This window comes from Myotis nattereri (assembly GCF_964212035.1).
Source record: "Myotis nattereri genome assembly, chromosome: 1".
Lineage (NCBI taxonomy): Eukaryota > Metazoa > Chordata > Mammalia > Chiroptera > Vespertilionidae > Myotis > Myotis nattereri.
This window is the reverse complement of record NC_138075.1, coordinates 77,928,450-77,950,007: the sequence shown is the minus strand read 5'-3', so window position 1 is coordinate 77,950,007 and position 21,558 is coordinate 77,928,450. Positions and strand designations below refer to the sequence as shown.

The following is a 21,558-nucleotide window of genomic DNA, read 5'->3' as shown; positions in this document are numbered from 1 at the left end:
GATATTTGTGTCTGAGGCTGGTTAAACAACCAATATTATAAGAGACAGATGTTTCCTATATAGTTTATTTCCCTAGCTAGTTAAACCCTGACAAATCTTGCCTTTCCATTTCCCTTTATTTCTCTAAGTTTTAACCTTTCAGTTTCTAATCCCTTAGATATATTAATTCTATTATTTAGGTATGATCAAGTTCTCTCTTCTGACTCTTTACTCCCCCCCCCCCCCCGCAATGCTATGTGTTGATTTTGTCATATTCTTAGAATTCTGGAGGTGTTTACTGCCAACACTAACTGTAGCTCACAGTGCTCTGTATATAAGAAAAAGCCCTACTTTGTTTGATAGGCTTTTCTCTCTTCTTAACTGTAGGGGTTAGTTAGCATGATTTATATTTTGAAGGGTAAAATGTTTCTGGGAGCCCAGCCAGCGTGGCTCAGTGGTTGAGCGTCTAGCTATGAACCAGGAGGTTAAGGTTTGATACCCAGACAGGGCATATGCCCAGGTTATGGGCTCAGTCTCCAGTGTGGAGTGTGCAGGAGGCTGATCAATGATTCTCTCTCATCATTGATGTTTTTATCTCTCTCCCTCTCCCTTCTTCTCTGAAATAAATAAAAATACATAATTAAAAAGTTAAAATGTTTCTGGGAGATTTTATGTTTGTTATTCAAGATGTAGAAAGTAGAGTTTATGGTTATATGAAAAGGTCTGTCTCTCCACAAGTAACAAGAGTGCACTAGAAAAAAATCATCATTTTATTGAGACTGGATAAGAATAAGAAAAACCATAACCTGGTCTTATAAACAGGGTTTTTTTGCATTGTGCTAAGTTATAGGTGAACTTCTAGTTCTTATTGTTGCTTGATACTTATCACAGAGCCTTAGGCCAAATAGAAAGAGAAGTATTGTGAGTTGATGGAAAAAGGAGCCTCTACAACAAATAAAAAAAAAGAAACCTGAAGTTATTTCTCTGTGAACTTTAACTATGATTTATTCCTGATTTCAAACATGGCAGATTTTAGTAGAGCCTTAAAATTAGTTCCTGCTGTTGTCATTTACTTTGAGCTCACTATTTATTGCTCACACTTAAAAATACTAACTAGGGAGATTTCTCTATTTAAGGTTTATAGCCTTTCTCTGATTTTCCCTCTGTTGGGGGCAGAGGGAACAGCATCAGATGTTAGACCAGTGGGGTCAGACCAGACCTGGGTTTAGCAACCTTGGTACTTGAGTGCTGGCTAGGAAAGAATTCAGAGCCAAGACTCAAACTATGAAAGAACATTTATTTGGAAAATCACAGAGGAGAAGAAGTAATTTGTAGAAAAAATGGGCTTAGGAAAAAAGTTATAGAGGTAAAGGAAGGGCCCTTGGAGTTTAGAAGTGAGGAAGGTAAAGGTGATGGGCCTGGGGGGAGGAGGAGGGGAAGGATGAGGGGAAGAGACAGGTGTGGGGTGTGCTCCCGGGAGGGAGAGGTGCTGGGTTCTCCATCCTAAGGTGTTTTTTTTTAAATTAAAAGGATTCTTTATTTTAAATGCACATGGTACCATAATTCATCAAAATCATTTATAGTAGTTAACCACCTCTTAAATATGATCTTATAAACAATGTGTGGATTCAGTCAGTTTGTTTAAAATTAACTGTCTGCTATGAAGTCTTCTAAGAAAGAAAATTATGACACGATCCATTCCATTATTAAAGGGGATTAAAAAGAAGCATAAACTAATTTGAATATACCTAGCGATTTCCTAGGTATTGTCCTCTATATAAACCTGACTCTTTATATTAAAACTGTATTCTGGTTTCCTACTATAAGTAAGAAATTCCTTAACAGTGGCCTAGAAATGAGGTTAATGTCTTGGTGACACATACTTCCTCACCTCCTGATGGTCACTCGGTGCTCATCACCTCTGACCACCTCTGAGAGATGGTCACTGCAGTTTCACCTCTGCTAATCTTCCCAGGAGGACACGCATTCCATTCTAGCCATCGCATCCACCTTAATCTTCCAAATGCCACTGCAGTGGGGAGGAGCCATCACAGATTGCCATAGCAACATAGTCTTTGTGACTCAGTGGATCAACTGCTTTCAGGCACTGTCCAAGTGACACCTGGTATAGCCGATTATTCTTCCCAAAGGTCCACAGCTGGGATTCCCCCCAACCCGTGGCACTTCACGAGTTGGGGTGGGTCTGATGACCGAGTTTCTGACATATCCAGGCAAAGCAGGTTACTTGAAACCAATTCACTCTCTTCATTATAAATCCAGATCTGATTTGGGTCACTGTGGTCACATGCTTTAAGCACTACTGGCCTCCCTTCTGACGTGGGCACCTCTGGGCCACCAGATACTTGCTGGTCTGGAAGTGATAAAGCCTTCCATGCTAAAGGATTTTTGGGTATTTTGGCCTTCTGGTGATAAAAATGGGTTGCTGCGCCCTAACTGGTTTGGCTCAGTGGATATAGTGTCGGCCTGAGGACTGAAGAGTCCCAGGTTCGATTCCGGTAAAGGGCATGTACCTTGGTTGTGGACACATCAATGTAAAAAATCAATAAAATATATTTCAAAAAAATGGGTTGCTGGGGTTTGGCATTGGCAGATATCTATATCTCTGGGTAAATGCTATCCAAATACCACTTAAGTTATTTACAACCCAACTTCTCCCTCAATTCAACAAGCTCACTGATATTTCCATAGCTTCTTTAAGGAAAAATCCTGCTTCTTATATTCATCCAACCAAACGTGTGGCAGCCTCAAGGAGTTGTGTGTCATGGTGGCCTGGCCTTCAGGGGAACCATAGGGTGGTCTTTTCGGGAAAAAGTGTCAGACTCTGGAGCAAGGGATGATGAAAAGCTTACCTCCACACATCCAAATCTGAAATGATATTTCCAAGTTTTCTCCTCCCCAGATATCCATGCCGCTGTCATACTGCCCGAGTTCACTGAGTAGCTTCTATTCATGGCAAACCGTCCTCCAGCCATTGTCGGTGACTTTACTGGTGCAGTAGCTCCTTCTGGTTCTCCGAGCTTGGAAAGGGGAACAAGATCCCATTTGAAGTGCAGTCCCCAGGTGAACCCTCCAGGCACCACAGGGGATGAGCTGTAGGCCAGCATGTCTGCCCTGATGATATTGATCACTGGACACAGGACCGTCTACTACACCATCAATCTTGTTTGCTTTGAACTGTAATTCTAATATTTGACTTGGACCTCGGGTGAAATGGGGATAGAATTTTTGGGGAGTGGTCCATGGGGCCCAGATCCCTTGATGGGCACATTCTTAAGTGGTTGAGTCACTTCAATGAAGTTGAAATAAACAAAAAGCAAAACCTTCCAGGTTGCAGATGTTAAAAGGCATCCGTAACAGAAATATCGAACTGTGAGGCTTTCCATTATAGAACTAGCATAGCTGAAGGGCCATTTTCACTTTCCTGGAGCAAAAGCTGCTGGAGCCATAAACTTGTGCTGGAGGCTGGGTGTGAACTGGCATCAGAGGTAGAAACTCTAGGAATGCAGTCTTGGGGTGGGGGTGGGGGGCACACTTCTGTGGGCTTTGCCTCCAGGAGCCCCCCCCAGGTCTTCAAGGTGAAGGGGAGATCCCAGAAAGATCCTCTGTGAATCTCGCTCCGGCAATGCAGGATTCCGGCCTTCTGGGACTCAGGCTGTGGCGTCTTCCCTCCACCGCAGCCCAGGTCCAGCCGCACTGGCCGCCGCTGGTGGAGCTGGCTTGAAGAAAACACAGTGCCACGCTAGCCTAGGCCTTGGGGGAAGGGTGGGGTGTTCTCCCGGGTCTTAAGGGTTTTAAGGGTAGAGATTTTAGGGGAGGTCCCAGGGGAAGATCTCAATAGAATGTTTATCAGTTTGCTAGGTGTGTCCTTTCAGGGTTGTGGTTTCCACTGGTTGATTGGCGGCACTGGAGGGTCGTTATTCTATGCAGCAGGTCCTGAGGTCAACTTCGGTGTTGCTTGTCTGGTTTTGCTGTTTTTCTGGGCCTGGAGCTGAAATACAACTGAAGCCTAGACGTTATCTCTAGGGAGGAAAGATCAGAGGGCCTAAATGGCATGACTAGCGATATACCTTGAGGATGAGGTCTTACCCTACAATTGTCCTCTGCTAGGCACCCAGGGCTTTCCACCCTAGTGACCTTCGGTACCTGGCCCGAAGTCCTTGCTCTACTCATGTCTGTCTAACTGTCTATCACACCTCTTTCTTTTCTTAGGTTGTACTGCTTTTCCCCTTACAGTTGTTGAACTTGGGTACATTGTGAAGTTCAGATGTAGTCTATTTTTATTTTGGTAGGAGGGAGTTTTAGAGTAAAAGGTTATTTGGTTAGTAATAACTAAGTCAGGGCAAGAACTCATCCTGGATATACCACTAGCCAAACCAGGGGCAATTTGAGCCTCCTAATTAATAACCATAGTAACATAATAATCTACTATCTAAAATGGGAGTCCATAAATCCATACTAATGTTTACAAATGAATGAATAAATATATAAAAGGTAGAGAAGGGAACGTCTCCTTCAAGCACAATGCCAGCCAACAAATGTGATAAATGAGGAAGGAGTGATGCAAGTGAGAAAGTCACCATTTGGCAATCACCATATTTATAGTTGCTTCTGATAAGATCACCAATGGAAGCTAAAATTAGCGGGTTTTTTTTTTCTCAGAATATGATACTTGTATAGTCTCAAATTATTTCCTCCAAGATTATCTAGTGATTACAAAGGAAAAATAGTAACTTTACATTGGTAGATGTAAATCAGGTAGATCCTGATTTAATCAAATAACGAGTGTTAATAATACCAGTAACAGGACTGAGTAGCATCATGTTCCTCTGATGTGAGGCATTGACAAGGACACAACATTGTGGTGTTCTTGCCAAAACTGCATAAGCTGAATCTAATCATGAGGAGACATCAGACACATCCAAGCTGAGGGATTGTCTGCAAATAACTGGCCTAAAAAGCAAACAAAACAAAAAACAAATAACTGGCCTGTAGTCTTGAAAAAAGTCAAGGTCATGAAAAACTGATGAACTGCCCCAGATTAAAGGAGACTAAAGAGATATGACAACTAAATGTTACATGTAATCCTGGAATTGAGACTGGATTTAAAAAAAAAAAGACAGGACATTGTTGGAACAACTGATAACATTTTACTATGGATTATGGATTAGATAATGGTATTGTATTGATGTTAAATTTCCTTATTTTGATAACTGTACTGGAATTATGTAAGAGAATGTCTTTGTTCACAGAAAATGCACATTGAAGTATTTCAGGGCAAATAGATATGATGATTACAACTTAATTTCAAACGGTTCAGAAAAAACATATACACATACACATACGAAGAAAATGGGGTAAAATGTAAACAGTTGGTGAATCTGGGAAAAGAGTATACAAGACTGCTTTGCAGGATTCTTGCAACTTTTCTATAATTTGAAATTACATGACAATAAAAAGTACCAAATAAACCCAATCCTGAATTTTTTGGATTACTTTTTTTAAGCTTTATTTTATTTTGTTAATTCTCACCTGAGGTTATCTTTCCATTGATTTTTAGAGAGTGGAAAGGAGGGAAAGAGACAGAGAGAGAAACATCAATGTGAGAGAGACACACCGATTGGTTGCCTCATGTGTGCGCCCTGATTAGGGCCCGGGATCGAACCCACAATCGAGGTACATGCCCTTGACCAGAATCAAACCCAGGACCCTTCAGTCTGTGGGCCAACACTCTATCCACTGAGCCAAACTGGCTAGGGCTTGGGTTACTTTTTTAAATAAGATTTTTAATTGTGTATAGTATGCATATTTTTATTGAAGTACTAGAGGCCCGGTGCACAAAAATTTGTGCACTCGGGGGGGAGAGGGAGTCCCTCAGCCCGGCCTGTGCCCTCTCGCACGCAGTCTGGGACCCCGCGGGAGATAACGCCCTGCTGGCTTAGGCCTGCTCCCAGGTAGCAGAGGGCAGGCCCAATCCCTAGGTGCAGCCCCTGGTCGGGCTCAGAGCAGGGCCGATTGGGGAGTTGGGGCGCCGCCCCCTGTCATGCACAGAGCAGGGCGGATTGGGAGGTTATTCTGCAAGGTAACCTTTATCTAACCTCTATTATCACAGTTTAGTTTTGTCTCTTTTTTATATACATAGAATCATACCATATAATTCTTTTTTGTGTGTGTTTTTCCCCCAAACATGATGTTTGTGAGAGTCATTTCTTGTAAGTAGCTGTAATTAATCTGTATTTATTTGTTATTTTTAAAAATATATTTTGTTGATTTCAGAGAGGAAGGGAGAGGGAGAGAAAGATAGAAACATCAATGATGAGAGAGAATCATCTATTGGCTGCCTTCTGCATGCCCCACACTGGGGATTGAGCCCGCAACCTGGGCATGCGCCCTGACCGGGAATTGAATCGTGACCTCCTGGTTCATATGTCATGCTCAAACACTAAGCCATGCTCACTGAACCATTTGTTTTCTTTTTTAAAAAATATAAATTTTATTGATTTCAGAGAGGAAAGGAGAGGAACAGAGAGATAGAAACATCAATGATGAGAGAGAATCATTGATTGGCTGTTGCCTGCACCTCCCCCACCCCCCACTCCCCAATGGGGATTGAGCCCATAACCCAGACATGTGCTCTTGACCGGAATCAAACCCAGGACCCTTCAGTCCACAGGCTGATGCTCTACCCACTGAGCAAAACTGGCTAGGATGATCATTTGTTTTCTTATTCTTTAATTTTGTGCTGTACTTAAACAGACCATGATTTATTTACCCTTTTTGCCATTGTTGGACATTTGGGTTATGTGGCAGGCTGTCTCTGAGATGGCCCCCACTGATCTTTGCCTCCTGTTTTTCTTGACCTTGTGTAATATCCTCTCCTTCAGTATGAAGTGGGCCATGTGACTAGCTTCCAATGAATACAATATGACGAAAGTGATAGAATTTCACTTCTGAGATTAGGTTACAAAAAGGCTATGGCTTCCATAGCGAGTGCTCTCTTTTAGAGGATTCCCTGGGGAAGTCAGTGCCATGTCATGGGGTCGCCCTCCAGAGAGGTCCACATAGTGAGAGGCTGTGCCAGCAACCACATGAGTGAGCTTGGAATCAGATTCTCCAGCCCCAGTCAGACCTGGAGATGACTGCAGCCCTGGGAGATGACTGCAGCCCTGGAGATGACTGCAGCCCTGGAAGATGACTGCAGCCCTGGGAGATGACTGCAGCCCTGGAGATGACTGTAGCCACACTGGATTCCTGACTCACAGAATCAGTGAGATATAAATGGTTGTGTTATCAGCTGCTAACTTTTGGGTTGATTTGCTTTGCAGCAGTTGATGACTAATATACAAAATGTTTTCCTAGTTTTGACGATTACAAACAGTATTGTCCAAATCTTCTTATATGTGTAGTACACGTAGGTGGTTATTTCTTTTGGGGTGTATACGTATCTAGGAATAGAATGGCTGGGATATAGCTTTAGCAGATATTGCCTTACAGTTTTCCAAAGTAGTTGTATCATTTCATACCTCTACCAACAGTGTAAGAGAGTTTCCGTCCTTCCATTCACTTGAAATACTAGGCATTATCAGTCTTTTTAATATTAGACATTCTAATATATCATCTTAAAATATTTTACTTTGAAAAAATTTCAAACTTAGAGAAAAGTTGTAAGAACAGTACACAAAACGTTCATGTTCTATTTACCTATATTCCTTAATTGTTAATATTTTACCATATTTTTCTCTTCCTTTATGTATCTGATGATTCCTTGAGAATAAGTTGAGAACAAGTTGCAGTGTATTTCTTAAGTACTGCAGTGTATTTTCCCCATGCAAAAACACTTTTCTATATAATTACAATATAACTGCCCCAAATCAGAAAACCAACATTAGCCAAAACCGGTTTGGCTCAGTGGATAGAGCGTCGGCCTGCTGACTGAGAGGTCCCGGGTTCGATTCTGGTCAAGGGCATGTACCTGGGTTGCGGGCATATCCCCAGTAGGAGATGTGCAGGAGGCAGCTGATCGATGGTTCTCTCTCATCAATGTTTCTAACTCTCTATCTCTCTCCCTTCCTCTCTGTAAAAAATCAATAAAATATATTAAAAAAAAAAGAAAACCAACATTAATACACCACTATTATTCAATCAAGAGATCCTGTTAAAATTTTGCCAACTGTCCCATTCTCTCTCTCTCCTTTTCGGCCTAGAATCCAATCCAGTATCAATTTGCATTTAGTTGTCATGTCTATTTAGTCTTCTGTAATCTAGAAAATAGATTTTAAATAGTTCCTTAATGTTTCCCTATCTTTCATGATCTTGGCAGTTTTAAAGAGTGTGCACCTTTCCTTCTGTAAGTATTCTCGATTGGAGTTTGTCCAATGCTTCTTCATGTCCAGACTCAGTCAATGAATTCTTGGCAGGAGTACCCCCTGAAATGATGTGTATCACATCGGGAGAAATCCAATGTCAACCAGTCCCATTGTTAGTACCAGTAAGTTTAACCATGATCACCTACTTAAGTTGTTTTCTCCACTGTGAACTCATCATTTTTCCATTAGTAATTGAATAGTGTTTTGTGAGGAGATAGTTCAAAACTATCCCAAGATCATGTTCATTTATTCATCAGTATGGACTCAAGGTCCTACTTGATAGTCAGTGGATTAGGACCTGTTACTATCATCATTATGATCATCAGATTGCCCCAGTTTTGGCCAGTAATAACCTTCTCAAGCTCAGTCCCATGTCCTTTGGACATATGCCCATCACTCTTGGAGCATTTCCTTATTTTCTTTCTTGTTGCTAATCCTCACCCATTTTTCCGTTGATTTTAGACAGCGTGGAAGGGAGGGAGAGAGAGAGAAAGAGAGAGAAACATCGATGTGAGAGAGACACATCGATTGGTTGCCTCCCGCAAAAGCCCAACTGGGCTGGCTGGGAATTGGACCTGCAATCCTGGTACATGCCCTTGATGGGAATCAAACCCGATACTCTTTGGTGTGTGGACTGATGCTCTCACCACTGAGCCAAGCCGACCAGGGCAGCACTTCCTTATTTTCTACTACAGTTGGATGTTTCAAGCTCATCTTACACTCTAGTTCTGGAATCAATCAATTTCATCAGGAGCCCTAGTTCCTTTTAGTGGATGATGGTGTTATGAAACCAAAATATGGGTGTTTAGCATGCTAATTGAAACTATGTGTCTCCTGTATACATTTCTATCTATCTATCTATCTATCTATCTATCTATCTATCTATCTATCTATAAATCATCTATTAGCTATCTATCATCTTTCTAACTGTACTTATCAAGTATGAGTTCACACTAATACCTCCAATTCCAATCCAATACCCCATTCCACTTGTGTGTAAGTCCCTTCTTAGGCCTCGATAAATCTCAGTAAATTTACTTTTTTCTCAATCTTCCTGTACATAACTGTTGGGGTAGTAAGAACAGCACCAGGTGTTAGACCACTGGGGTCAGAACAGACCTGGGTTCAGCAACCGCGGTACTTGAGTTTAATTAGGAAAGAACTCAGAGCCAAGACTCAAACTATAAGAGAACATTTATTTGGAAAATCACAGAGGTAGAAGTAATTTGTAGAAGAAATGGGCTTAGGAAACAAGCTATAGAGGCAAAGAAAGGCCCTTGGAGCTTAGAAGTGAAGAAGGTAAAAGTGATGCACCTGGGAGGATGGGGAGGGGGAGGGAGAAGGGAAAGTACGGGGTGTGCTCCTGGGAGGAAGAGGTGCTGGGTCCTCTGTCCTAAGGGGTTTCATGGTGGAGATTTTACGGGCAGTACCAGGGGAAGATCTCAATAGAATACTATATTCAGTAGCTTTTCAGATGTGTCCTTTCAGGATCAGTGGAGACTGATTGATTGGTCAGTGCCAGGGCAGGGGGTCATTATTCAATGCAGCTGGTCCTGAGGTCAGCCGTGGTGTGGCGTTGCTTGCCTGGTTTAGATTTTTTTCTGGGCCTGGAGCCGAAATACAATTGAGGCCTAGATATTATCTCTAGGAAAGAAAGGTCAGGCTGTCCATCCCATGACCAGGGATATGCTAGGGGAGGAAAGGTCAGACTGGGGACAAGGTCTCACCCTACGATTGTCTTTTTTGAGGCAACCAGGGCTTTCTGCCCTCGTGACCTTTACCCAGGCCATCATCCTTGCTCTGCTCATGTATGTCTAACTGCTTACCACCTAACCAATGGAAACCAAAATGAGGGATTTTTGAGTCTGAGTTCATTGTCTCACGAAATCGAAGAATGAAGTCATGAACAAAATGGTTAGTGGAACTGAAGTTTATTAGAAAAGCCAGTCCTGGACAAGGTGCAGCTGGGGTTCCAGGAGCCGGCTAGTGTCCAGAGCTTCCTTTCCATGTCACAGTCGGGTGTTAAAGTCTGTTAAGTCCATGGGCAGAATCCCACATGGCCATATGCCATGTCAGGGCAGGGATGTGCTCCCCACCACAGGAATGAACATCAGGAAAACCATTGCATGCCAGGGAGAAGAAAGAGGGTGAGAGGAAGCATGTGCCTTTTGATTTAGGGGGTGGAGACAGCCTTGCTAGCTCTTGATTGGTCTTTTCAAAGAATTCTATCCCTGGGATTGGTTTTATACGCCTTACTATCTTGTGATTGGTCATCTGCAAGTCACCTGTTTTAGTAATATTCATACATTTTAAAGCTTATGTCTTCCTTGCACACCCTTCCTTCCCTGCCCAGTTGGGGTGCTGTAGTAACTCCTCTTCAATGGGTACCCTGGTCCTATCCTCCCCCCCCTCCCATGGTCCCTGTCCCTGTCTACCTAGCTTCCTTCTGTGTCTCCTCAAAATCTCCCAACCACAAAGACTGCCTTCTTGGTTAACCTTCTTGGTCCTGCCAGCTTCTCAGTCCCAGCCATTTCCTTGGCAAGTATCCACCTTGGTTTGTTGCCACCCTGTGGCTACCTCTTTGGTGGTCACACTGCCACCTTCAAGGGATAGGCAAGGAAGGGCAGGGAAGAGGGCAGAGGAAGAGAGCATCCTGATACTGTGACTCTTAGGCCAGTGTTTTATTTACTGGGTTTCCTAGTGAGAATTTAACAGTCTTCCAGAATTATGCACACTGAGGAGTTGGCCCCTAAAGATGTTCCAGTGTGCTGGGTTATTTTATGACTTAAAGTGAGTAAAATGTGCAGGATTCAGCATTGTTCAATGAGCATAGGGGAATGAGAAGCAGCAGGAACAAATGTGAAAGAACATGTGGGGAAAGGTAAACAGTCACTCTAGTTGGACATAGAGCTCAACTGCAGTCTTAGTTTTATAGTGAGACTAGTAGCCCTGCGCATGAATCCGTGCACCAGTAGCTCGCTGCTGACCTCCTGCTGATCTGGTTGTGACGTTGTCAGTCCTTATGCTTCACGGTGTAACGACCATTTGCATATTACATCTTTATTATATAGGATAGTTCTCATCAGTGCTTCTGCCCCAGAGTGTGAGCTTGCCATAGAAAGGCTGGGCTGGGTTGGAGTGGGCATGGAAGGCGTGCTCTCACATCTATCCTGGAGTGGAATGCACACGTTAGAATGGTTTTGGAATCAATGTGGGCTTCCCAGATGCCCTGTGATCAGGCTAGATCTATCAGGCAGCTTCAGACTAACCAAGTCCCTGACCCCAGGCTGAAGTCAAAATGGATTCTGGAGGGCAGAGAGATATGTGATCCTCCTCAGCTCTAATCTAACCCAACCACTTTCGTTGCTCTGTCCATTTGCTAATAAACTTCTAGAAGTCTTTGACAGACCAATTCTCCTCCATATTCTGTCTAATAAACTAGACAGAATAAGAGTATGATGGTCTGGAATCAAACTCTGAAAAGTTAATGACATTTATCTAAGGTTACAAAGTTATATATACTTTTACCGGTCCAAAGTCTGTGTGCTCAATGCTCCGAAAGGCCAAAACTCAAAATGTCAGTTTGGAGTAAGGAAAGGTTTATTGATTGAGAAGGCCCAGCTCGAGAAGATGGGGGTGCCTTATAGCTCCCACAAATCCATCTTAAGAGAGCCTAGAATTCAGGCACCTTTTATGTCAAAACAAGGGAGGAGAGGTGAGGCAAGGAGGAGAGGTGAGACCAAGAGGTGGATGAGACCCAAGAGGTGGATGAGACCCAAGAGGTGGATGAGGGCCAGGAGGTGGATGAGGGCCAAGAGGTGGATGAGGGCTGTAGACAGCTAGGCGCCCAGGCAGGGATCCACAGAAGAGCACGGAATTTCTAAATACCTTTCTTTGCTCTTGATAGGTCGGGTTATAGACCTCCTCTGGTCTGAGTATGGTCAGACTCCTGTTACCCAGTCCTTCATTTCTTGGGAAAGGCATCTTCAGATAAGGGGCTGTCTTTGCAAAAACTCAAGCCTCCAGCAGGATTCCTCAAGCTAACTAGCATATCTCTAGCTGGAGCTTCTAGCCTAAAGGCCTTGGGAGAAATGCAGGCTAGAATTAAGATAAAGAAAGCAAGCATTTCACTCTGCTACAATATGTAACATTTTGGTTCATCTTTGTCAATAGGTAATACTAATTAGCAAATCCATGAATTAGGGTAATGTTAAATACAATGATTTTTTTTTGATATAATCATTACTGACAGTCTATAAGTCATAGTTGTTTGAATTTCTAACATGGGCAATAATTGCCCAAGTCCCATTTATCTGACTGTGTAGAACAGTGGCTAAGAGTTAGGACCCTCTCAGACTGCCCAGGTTTGTATCCTGATGACACTGATTACTATAAGTTTGTCCTTAGGCATGCCATTTACCTTTCCTGAGCTTCAGATCCCTCATCTTTAAAAGTACACATGAGGTTTAAGTGAGATAACACATACAATTTGCAGAGTGGTGCCTGGCATGTGAGAGGTACCCAACAAATTTCAGTTAGCGGTTGTTATTATCATTAAAAATATTTTTATTGATATTTTAGAGCGAGGAAGGGAGAGGGAGAGAAACATTGATGTGAGAGTGCCCCCTATTGGGGAAGTCAAGTTTGCAACCTAGGCATGTCCCTGACTGGGAATCCAACCAGCAACCTTTTGGTGCATGGAGCATGGGAAGACACCCAACCAACTGAGCCACACTGACCAGGGCTGTTACTATCATTTTAAGCTGCATCTTTTGTAAAAAATTCTGTAACAAATCTAATCAGCTTTTTTGTCTTGGTTCTCCTATAGATATCATGAGTTTATTATTATCCTATATAATAAAAGTCTAATATGCTGAGTGTCTGGTCGTCCACTCAACCAATCAAAGTGTAATATGCTAATGATATGCTAAGGCTGCTAAACCACTCGCTACGACGTGCACTGACACCAGGGGGCAGACAGTCGACCGGTCAACTAGTCGCTATGATATGCACTGGTCACCAGGGGGCAGATGCTCCAACCGGTAGTTAGCTTGCTGTTGGGGTCCGGCTGATTGGGACCGAGCGAGATGGGCTGGACATGCCTTGGAGCCTTCCCACAGCCCCTCTGCCCTGCCAGCCAACCCCCAATGCACCCCCATCGGGGTGGGCCTGCAGGACCCTACCCGTGCACGAATTCATGCACCAGGCCTCTACTTTACTAATACATGTATAGAGAGCATCCCTATTTGCTTCCCCATTAGTTTGAAATAGATGAGATTGAATTGGTTCATTCTGAAAAATAGCAGGTTGTTTCCAGCTACGATTTTCTTCGGTCTCATTGATGGTTCACCATTACCTCACCAGGAAGTTGAAACTGCTCTTCGTGAATATGAATGTCCCACCAATGTGACCCACTGTCTCCTGAGAACTTTTCATTCACTGTGATTTGTTTAGTTCCTTTTATTCCAGAAGGGTTTCCCTGCCAAGCAAAACAGAACTGAGTGATTTCAAACTTATATATGACTCCCATTTAAAAAAAATTATGTTAACAAAGAGAGGCTGAGTGATGTTGGGTGGAGTTTGGAATTGGGAGTCAGAAGGCCAAAATTCTAGTTTCAACACCGCATCTATTTGCAAATATCTATTGTGCATCTGCTGGACATTGAGGGGATTCAAAAAAAGGGTCCAAACCTGTGGACCTTCCTCTTAGAGAACTTGCAACCTAGCCAGAGGAAAAACAGCTGTAACATGAGGTTGAAGGAAATAAATGCCGAATTCAGCATCCCATGATATGCTGAGGGGAAGAAAGAAATTGTAATAAGGCAGGGAAGAGGTGTCCTGGACAACCAACGCCCCTTCCCATCATTGTGTGCTCTCCTTTGCACAGGCATACCTTGCTTAATTGTGTTTTGCTTTATTGTACTTCGCTTTATTCTGCTTCACAAGTACTGTATTTTTTTTTTAAACAAACTGAAGGTAAGACCTTCCACCAGTAAAAAGGTTATAACTTGCTGAAGGGTTAGCATTTTTTAGTAATAAAGAATTTTTACATTAAGGTATGTACTTTTTTAGACATAATGCTATTCCACACTTACTAGACTACAGTACAGTGCAAACAAGTTTTATGTGCACTGGAAACCCAAAAAGTTGCGTGACTTGCTTTATTGTGGTATTTGCTTTATTGTGATATTCACCTTAGCGTGGTGGCCTGGAACGGAACCTGCAGTTTCTCAAAGGGTTGCCAGTATTAGAGTCTGGAAACCTGGGAATGGTATTTCCCAGACTCCTTTGTTTTAGGGTTCTTGTGTAGTTTATGGTTTGCCAATACAAGACATTATGGCTTAATTTGGAAAGCAGAAGACATTTTCCCCTCTCTTCTGACAGTGTGGGTAGCGGGGAGTGTGGGCTTCCTGGACACGAGCTTTGGCAGTGGCCCTGGTGCCATTTCACCTGTCTTGGAACTGTCCCCACAGCTTCCAGGAGGTTCCTGACTGCTTGGAAGCAGCTTCTCTCTCTCAGCGTTTACTGCCCAATACAACCAGGTCCTCGGTTGGTTAGAGCATCATCTCAATATGCCAAGATTGTGGGTTCGATCCCCTTGTCAGGGCACATACAAGAATCAACCTATGAATGAATAAATAAGTGAAACAGCAAATTGATGTTTCTCATTCTCTATCTTCCTCTCTAAAAATCAATAAACAAACAAACAAACAAAAAAACCCAGCAACTAGGTCTTTGGCAACGCCACGCTCTTTTTCACCTCTGAGCCTTTACTCATCTGTTGCGTCCTCTGTCACGTAATTTGCCCTCCCTTCCACTTCCTTTGTATTTTATCCATCTTTATGTCCCAGCAACTAGTCAGCAACTGTTGCATATCAGTCAGTCAGTCAATCAATCAATCAATCAATCAATCAATATTTTGGGGGGAGATTAGATGAAGGAATGAATGAAAGAAAAGAAGAGGTTACAGACTTAGGCAGATCTATAAATGGGATGGGGGTGGTGAACATAGGGGACAGGGTAAGCTGTGAGTAGTGACAAAACAGTAACAATTAGAGGGGTTGGGACAAGACATGGATAAATAGAAATACAGTCCTTTATTGCAGTAATACCATTGGGGTTCTAATAATCTAAAATATATGAAAAAGACAAGCAACATGGTTTGCTAACTATATGAGCATTTGTTAAATGGAGGCCAAATATGCAATGAGTGGGGAAATGAGTCTGCTACATTTTGAGGGTATGAATAACGAACTACCTGGTAGTAAACCAGTGTGGATGTGATCTATAGAAAAGCACACCAAAGGAGAAGACACACAGGAAGTAGGTTCTATATATGAATGGTGGGAAGGCCACCTAAGGCTTAATAGAGTAGAGCATAATATTTGTATGGTACTTTATAATACTAAACACATTTTTCTTGTGTACTACCCTACTTTATCCTCATAGCAACCCTGTGAAAAAAAGTGTATACTACTAATAAGAAAAATAAGTTTATTTGCTTGAAAAATGTGTTTATTGTGGAAAACTAGCATATATAGATATATGAAGAAAATTACTTTTAAGACCATCATTGTTAATATCTTAATGTCGGCTTCTCAGAACTTTTGTATGCATATTTATTTATTTCTAAAAGCATGGGATCATATTGCATATTTTAGCTTGTGATTTTACTTGAGACATTGTGAGCGTATCTGCATGTCATTAAATGTTCTTCTATGAATGAGATTAATGGCTCCATAATATTCCATTGTCTGGCCAACTTATACCAAAATTTATTTAACTAATCATTTATTCCTAACATTTAGTTGACTCCAGTTTTCTCTTCATAAACAATATTGAGGTGAATGTCCTTATAGTTAAGCCTATGAACATATCTTCAATTACATTATTTTATTTTATTTAAAAAAAATTTTTTTTTTTTAGAGACAGAGAAAGGAAGAGGGAGGGAGAGAGGGAGGGGAAGAGAGAAACACTGATATATGTGCCTGACATGCCCAACAGGGGATGGAACAAAAAAGCTAGGTATGTGCCCTAACCAGGAATTGAACAGGTGGCCTTTCGATATACAGGACAATGCTCCAACCAGCTGAGCCATAGTAGTCAGGGATCAATTACATTCTTAAGATAACTGCCTAAAAACGGAATTATTGAATCAGTATGGCTATACATTTTAAGGCTTTTCCCCTTCACATTCCCAGGCTGTGCTCTCAAGGGTTCACACTAGCTGTTGGAGAGCATATATTTCTCTGAATCTTCTAAACATAGGTATTCTAATTTTTTGGCAATTTTTAGAGGTTGAAATAAACATTCTTTTCATTTTAAGGAATATTTTTAATTGATTTTAGAGAGAGATGAAGGGGAGAGGGAAAGAGAGAAACACTGATGAGAGAGAAGCATCAATCGGCTGCCTCCTGCATGCCTCCTACAAGGGATCGAGCCCACAACCCAGGCATGTGCCCTGACCAGGAATCAAACTGACAACCTGTCAGTGCCGCACCAACCAGGGCATATTGTTTTCATTTTTAAAAACAAGAACTGAGGCTAAGGAGGCTAAAGATGGTATAGAGTGGTTGACGGAGCCTGACTACATCCAGGCAACTCCTCAATCTAGCATACTCATGCTCTCCCAGGGATGCACTGTCACCACAGGGCCACATTTCCTCCCCATAAGAAAACAGGTGTCGGGCGGGGGTAAGGGGAAGAGATCAACCGAAGGACTTGTATACATGTATATAAGCCAAACCAATGGACATGGACAACAGGGGGATGGGAGCATGAGTGTGTGTGTGTGGGGGAGGGTGGGGGTTAATGGGGGGGATGAGGACACATTTGCAATACCTTAACTAATAATAATAATAAAAAAGAAAAGAAAAGAAAAGAAAACAGGTGTCAAAACTCCCACAAGATCATGGATCCATTAGTAGAATATGACTAGTAGGAGTTAAAGAGTAATTCTGTGTACTTAGTTTTGGTCACAGCCTTCTTTATGCATTGGGTTCAGTTTGAGGCTATGTAACTAAAACAGACATTTGAAATAGTCCATTGATAGGTCTTAAAAGTGATCAAAGAATTAGAGAAGAGGATCTAGGAATGCAGGATACTGAGTATTAAATTATTTCTAAGGAGGAGAAAGTGCTAGAAGGAGCTCTGACCTTTGAAGATTTGAAGGCCTGAGCTCAGTGCTTAGTGTTTAGTTGACAGAGGGAGGTACATTTTGCAAGTGAGACACTGGGGAAAGGGTGTGTTATATTTCTTGGAAGTTTCAAAGGGAAGATCTTTGCACTGTTCTCCATCTCAATACTTCTCCAATGCAAAGGACGTGGGAGGGGAGAAGAGACGTTGTTTGACTCTGTATAAATGTAGGGAAAGCATGGTGCACCTTGGCGTGGGCTCGGTGAGGCCACTTTCATGCTATTGGTGTCCTCGGGATCTTTTTTCCAGCAGCCAGCTTTCTTTCATGTTTTTAACTATTTTGGGGGGGATGCAAAGGGTGTGTGGGTGAGAAGGTAGGTGGGACGGGGGGAGGGGGGGTGGCATGTGAAGGTAGCGGGTAGAGGAAAAGGAAGGGCCCGAGAGAGCGGAAACAAGGGAGCATCTCAATTTCTTGTCGGCCCCCTTGTCTCACACCTCTCTGGCCAACCACCAGGCACTTCTTTGGTCTTTATGGGATGAAGGTAAAAATCTAAAAAGATTAAAATAAAATTCTAAAAGGCCTTGTTTTATGGTGGTGGGTTAGAGAGGGCACTGGCCTTAAAGTCTTGGGTTTGTTTCCCACTCAGGCACTCAGTATCTATGTGGACTTGTGCCCGCCACTTTACCTTTTTTAAAAGTCTCAGGCATCCTCACCCACCACAACTAGGACAGTGTGTAAATGGAACCAGGCACAATAAAATGCAGGGACTAGAATAGGTTAAGGGCCTTAACGTGGGGTTCATGAGTAAGCTTCAGAGGGTTTGTGAATTTGTTCAATATTTTTCTGGGAAAAGAGTTAAAATGTTCATCAGCCCTGGCCAGTGTGGCTCAGCTGGTTGGGCATTGTTTTGTGACACTGAAAGGTTGCTGGTTCAATTCTTGGTCAGGGAACACGCCTGAGTTTCTATCCCCAGTAGGGAGTGTGCAGGAGGCTCAGTGGTTGAGTGTCGACCTATGAACCTGGAGGTCACGGTTCGATTCCCAGTCAGGGCACATGTTTGGTTGTGGGCTTGATCCTCAGTATTGGGCTTGCAGGAGGCAGCCAATCAACGATTCTCATCATTGATGTTTCTATCTCTCCCTTCCTCTCCCTTTCTCTCTGAAATTAATAAAAATATATTTAAATAAAAACAAACAAACCAAACACCATAGGCTGGGTTGCTTAAAAACAACAGAAATTTGCTTGGCCAGTGTGGCTCTGTTGGTTAAATGTCATCCCATGCACAAGGGGGTCACTGGTTCGATTCCCAGTCAGGGCACATGCTCAGGTTTCAGGCTTGATCCTCAGTATGGGGTGTGCAGGAAGCAGCAGATCAATGTTTCTCTCTATTGGTGTCTCTATCTCTCTGTCCCTCTCCCTTCCTCTCTCTGAAATGAATAAAAACATGTAAAAATTATCAAGAACACACACAAAACAACAGAAATGTAGCCTTGGTCCATGTGGCTCAGTTGGTTGAGCGTCCCAGTCAGGGCACATGCCCAGTAGGGGGTGTGCAAGAGGCAGCCAATCTCTCAAAGCAATAAAAACATATTTTAAAAAACCAGAAATTTATTTCTCATAGTTATGGAGGCTGGAAGTGTGAGATCATGGTTCCAGCATGGTCGAGGGAGGGCCCTCTACTGTGTCACAGGATTCTCATTTGATCTCATGTGGTGGAAAGGGATAGAAAGTTCTGTGGGATCTCTTTCATAAAAGCACTGATCCCATTCATGAGGGTTCCACCGTAATGACCTTATAACCACCCAAAGGCCCCACCTCGTATTAATATCACCTTTGGGGGTTAGGATTTTAACATATGAATGGGGGGCATAAACATTTAGATCATAGCAGACCATCTCTTTTTCTTGGTTAGAAATATTTTTAGCACGTTTGAGTCATTGTGACCTCATTCCAGTGAGGGGTGGGTCTGGAATTCGAAGCTTTGCCCTCATAAGGACCCCAATGAAGAAGAGACTAAAAAGGAAACCACGAGAGAAGAATTGGATTTCATATTAAGATATATTATAGATAGAGTAAAACACAGTCCTTTAAGACATATAGTTGAATGCGTTTTGACAAATGCAATAACTGTGCTATGATAACAACAATTAAGATACAGAAGCGCCCCACCCTTAATTTTCCTCCTTTCATCGGTTCCCTCTCTGGTCGCCAGCCACTGGTAACTGCTGATCTGATTCCTGTGCCTTTTGCCTTTTCCAGACTGTCACCTCCGTGGGGTCATGCAGTATATATACTTAGCCTCTAGTGTCTGGCTTATTTCACCTAGTACATACTTTGGAGATTTATCCACATTGTTGCATGTATCATTAGTTTAGTATTCATGGTATGAATATTTCATAATTTGTTTATCTATTCACCAGTTGATGGGCATTTGGGGTTGTTTCCAATTTGGGACTATTTTTAATAAAGCTGCTCTGAACATTTGCATATAGATCTTTGACTAGCTATATATTTTCATTTCTTTGGGGTAAATATCTAAAAGTGAGATTGCTGAGTTGTATGGGAAATGTATGTTTCACTTCATAAGGGACTGTCAGTCTGTTTTCAAAAGTGGTTGTGTCATTTGGCATTCCTAGTTAGTAGTATATGAATTCCTGTTGTCTACAGAGTCCTCACGGGGTCTTTTGCATACACACACACTACCTCCCCCTTGACAATGGTCATTTTGGGAGGATCAGTTTTACTGTGAAAGCTCCAGAAATGGTTTCATAATCTATTTCAGTAACTCATTCTAATGGTTAGCATAACCATTAGGTTTCACTGCTAGGAAACTCCCCTGTTGAGAAATAGAGAGTATCAAATCCCAATCCTCTTTACTTCTGACTGTTCTTCATCACTCTCTGATTTCTCTTCACGCTTTTTATTAGGATGACCAAAATTGACAACTTTGGCCAATTAACCAATTTTATCTAATTTATTTAAAAAAAGAGTAAAATACATTTCTAGGCTTTCCCTACTCACTCTCTCTCTCTCTTTTTTTTTTTTTTCCTACTCACTCTTAAGGTTTTCTTATCCGTCCTCTGATTTTAGTTTGTAGACAGAAGCATTTTCTGGTGATTCATCTTTTCCTTCAGTCTGACTCTTGTTGGAAGCCCTTCCTCTTCTTGCCTCCTCAGCACTGTATCTCTCTGGCATCTCCTATATTCTCTGCTTTGGGGATTGGTAGTGGCATCCGCCAGCACAGGCTCCTGGTGTGGGAACAGCAAGGTCTTGGTTTATTCTTAGGCACTCCCTGTGTGCAGAGCTCTCGCTTCCCTTTTCCACACTGTGGAAGGCAAAGAGAGAGAGAGTTATGTGATGCTGTGTATCTAGGAAAGGCCCTGTGATCATGAAAGTCCTGGGTTTTTATTATCCAACCAGAGGGAGGTATTCATTTCCCCTTGAATAGAGCCACAAGCTCTTTTTCAGACTGGAGCGGGCTATTTTGCATAAAACAAAGAAGTTATACATTAGCACGGGATAACTGGCTCTTCTCAGTAGTTGTCTAACAATGACTAGAGACAATGGCTTAATTATAAGCCACACAGTTAACAGACTCATAGCCTACACACAACATCTTACCGAAATTTCCATGTTCCTTTTGTAAGAGATTTAAATTGGTTTGTGGATCTAATGAAGAGCCTACTTTGTCTTTTCCATTTCCTCACTGCTTCCAAATAAGCACTTCAAGCTGATTTCAGCCTCCGGCCTCTGCCAAAGCAGTTCCCACAGCAGGGGTGCCCTCCCTCCTTTCTTTTGCATTTCTATTATTCACTTCTTTTTCAAAGCTCATTTCAGGCATGTCATCCTTTAAGTAGTTCTTGATTTTTTTTTTACAACTTCAATCCAGGCTGAGCTCTACTGAACATTCATTACTAGTACACATAATTTAACTCATAATTCTTCAGTTGTATGCATCGGTTATATTGTCTTCATGAGCTACTTGAGAATAGAGACCACATCTTGCTCATTTTTGGATTCTAGCACAGGTCCTGGAAACATGAATTTTTGTTAAACTGT

At 42.2% G+C, this 21,558-nt stretch overlaps 1 long non-coding RNA gene and 1 pseudogene across 2 annotated transcripts in view; one reads left to right on the top strand and one right to left on the bottom strand.

Annotated features, from left to right (window-relative positions):
* The window catches only part of LOC308528750, an 852,227-nt gene that overhangs the window by 112,853 nt on the left and 717,816 nt on the right, over positions 1–21,558 (top strand). The window lies entirely within an intron of this gene.
* Positions 1,942–21,132, bottom strand: LOC308527653 (polypeptide N-acetylgalactosaminyltransferase 11-like; annotated as a pseudogene). The gene is made up of 3 exons: positions 21,121–21,132; positions 2,572–3,143; positions 1,942–2,008 (listed from the first exon to the last, which is right to left on the bottom strand). The product of its transcript is annotated as a polypeptide N-acetylgalactosaminyltransferase 11-like (transcript).